General features: G+C 38.3%; 1 long non-coding RNA gene across 1 annotated transcript; it reads right to left on the bottom strand.

Moving 5' to 3' along the window:
- Positions 1–1,209: 1,209 nt before the first annotated feature.
- Positions 1,210–1,730, bottom strand: LOC119896927. The gene is made up of 2 exons (XR_005443320.1): positions 1,624–1,730; positions 1,210–1,491 (listed from the first exon to the last, which is right to left on the bottom strand). It is a non-coding gene; the product is annotated as an uncharacterized LOC119896927 (long non-coding RNA).
- Between the last annotated feature and the right edge of the window lie 1,195 nt (positions 1,731–2,925).

Below are 2,925 nucleotides of genomic sequence, written 5' to 3'. Positions count from 1 at the left end.
CTTTTAACGCAGACTAACAGAAATCTGCTTTCTTGGTCATGTTGTAAAATAGTCCTAGACTTGGCCTAGTCCTGGATGAAGTAAGCTGATTTCCTGAAGGAAGATTACATATACTTCAGGACTAAATTGTGGCTTAAATTAAACCACCCAGGAGGCAGGTTTAACTTCAGATTAAAGTTGTTTGTTAAAGAAGACACATGGATTACTTGGAGTATGTCAATGAAGAACAACTAATACCACCAGCTAGGCAAGTTCTTGCTGACAGAAGTGACCCATTGCAATGCTTTGATGAAATTAGTTTTGGAGATCATTTTCGAATGCATAAAGTAAATGCTGTGGAGCTTATTTCACTTTTGGAACCCAGGCTTTCATCTGTTACCCAAAGAGGACGGCCTGCAGCAGTTTGTCTGCAGTTGCTCATCACATTACGATTTTTGGCATGTGGCACCTTTCACAGAGAAACTGGGGACTTATGTAGTGTCAGTGAACCTACAGTATGTAAAGTCATTCACAGAGTATGCATGGCTATTTGTGAATTGAGAAGACATTACATAAATTTCCCTGATGCTGCAACCCAGGCAAACTACGATGGAACCCATATTCCCATAAAATGTCCCTCTTCTCCAGATGCTGAGGAATACAGGAACCGGTATGTCCAAGGTGTATGCACTCCCCAGTTACAGTTTTCAAACATTGTCGCACCTTGGAAAGGTGCAACTCATGATTCCCGGATCTTCCTTAACTCATCTCTGTGTTCTCAGTTTGAAAGAGGAGATCACAAGGGAATATTGCTTGGTGACAGTGGATATACTCAGAAGAATTTTCTGTTTACACCATACTTGCACCCAACAACAACTGAGCAAAGGCGCTACAACCAGGCTTATTAGGCACTAGGGGACTAGTAGAGCGCATGTTTGGGGTTTGGAAGAGTCGCTTTCAGTGCCTTCGAAAAACACTTCGATTCCAACCAAAAAGATGCTGCACTGTTATCATTGCAACAGCCGTTCGTCACAACTACCTGAAACAGCATTGATGTCCAGATTCCCCGATGCAGGAGGATGACCATCTAGATGTACCACCATTTATAAACAGACCACACAGAAGGACTTGCCCACAGAGATGCTTTTGCATTGTGCCATTGTACATGTAATGAGCAAATTACTGTATTTTAAAAGTGTATTTGTCTGGTATATTAAACACCCAAAATGATTTAATAAAACAATTTTTATTTCAGATTCATGCATTGTTGTGATATTTGAGACAGTTGCATCTCCTTCATCTTCATTTCCAGTTCTACTTGGAGGATCTTCATTTTCATTGCTCCTCCTTAAGGTACTTCAACTTCTGTTCAGGAAATTCAATAGCCAGCTTTTCGTGGATTGTGACTCTTGTTTTGGTGACCAGTACTGGCAGACACTGCCACCCTAGCTTCTGAGGATGTGGAGGGTAAATTACCTTGCAGCGCTTCAGTTATGTCCCTTTGACTTTCTCCTTGAAACAAGAACAATTCATATACGTATAATCAAATAAATGCACATTAAATGTGAAATGTTTCACATTAAATGAAAGAATGAAACAAAGAAATAAAAGTTTGAAAGGAGTGTAAGAAATGCCAAAATATACCCATTGTAGTATGTGTGTGATCCCTCATCTGAACTATCTAGATGGTCATCATCTGGTATGTTCTCCAAACGGCAGCATGCTGTGGTCATCACTCACAGGAGGACGAAAGGACAGAAAGAAGACATATATTTGTGGACCGCTTCATTCTGGAGTTCATTGTTGAAAACTTTGATTGCTTGCTTGCTTTGATTATTTGATTACAGAGCTGCACTCAGCGTATTTTCGCTCAGCACCTCCTCTCTCTCCCCCGCAAACACATTCTTAGTGGACCAGTCTGTATTGAATGGTTAGTATCATGAACACCGCTGCACAAATCCGTCCAACACGTGCTCGCTGTCATTTTGTGGGAAACACTGCGGTAAATCAGACAGGACGGTAGAAAAACATTCTTATCTCAAATTTTTGTTCAACGGGTCTGGTAGTGTGACCTTATCACATTTCAGTTTGGTGTTCCTTTTCTTGAACATCGACTTGAAAGAAATACTGGTTAAGGTTATTTACTTGTTATGGATTGTTTGCGGAAGTCTGCCGGAAGTGAAGTTTGGGCCAGAGTAATGCACATGCGCAGTCCCGTTTGTTTATGTTGTTACTGTTGAAAGTGTCTATATCATATTGTACAAAGGATGGAGTAACTGTTTTTTGAAGTTATGCATAAAAATCAATAATAGTTGTGTTTTGAATAAGAACAATATTTCTGCAGGTTAATTTAAATTTTTACACAGTTTACACAAAAATGCATTATAATACAGACATAAGTCTATTCGATTTAATTAGCTGCATGTAGACTTCACAGAAATGTAAACAGGCAGATTTAATTGTATCATAAAATATATTGTCTTGCAAAAACAATATATAATACAATAATATACTTCTAATGAATCTTTCCTAAAATGCTTCAAACATGGGATGTGATTTACTAAATCTACAATATTATTTACCCTTTCTGTTCTGCAGACTGTTAGTAAGTCTGAGTCGAGGGGCTGTTGGAGTGATGGTTGTCTTTATAACATATGTTAGATATTTTATAGATACTTATAATGCTTTTAGTGTGCTAATAAAAAATAAAAAAAACATACCATTGAAAGAGCCCATCCCACGTGGGATTACTAATACAAGTCCTCTCACAATTGACATTCCTATTCAAATGACAGACAAATTATTACTTCGTACCACACACTGCTGAATGAAAAGTAAGGAGAAACATGTTTAACACAATAACAGAACAGAGACATACATTATAAAATCTTCCCCCATACACCTTTTCTTAGTGTCCGTGTGATGTCTTCAGAATTTGACAATCAC

Source organism: Micropterus salmoides, unplaced genomic scaffold (assembly GCF_014851395.1).
Source record: "Micropterus salmoides isolate LMB-PRFRI ecotype aquatic unplaced genomic scaffold, ASM1485139v1 Ms_hic_scaffold_11, whole genome shotgun sequence".
In the NCBI taxonomy this organism is placed as follows: domain Eukaryota; kingdom Metazoa; phylum Chordata; class Actinopteri; order Centrarchiformes; family Centrarchidae; genus Micropterus; species Micropterus salmoides.
Note: the sequence above shows the minus strand (reverse complement) of the source record. Positions and strands in the feature narration are given on the sequence as shown.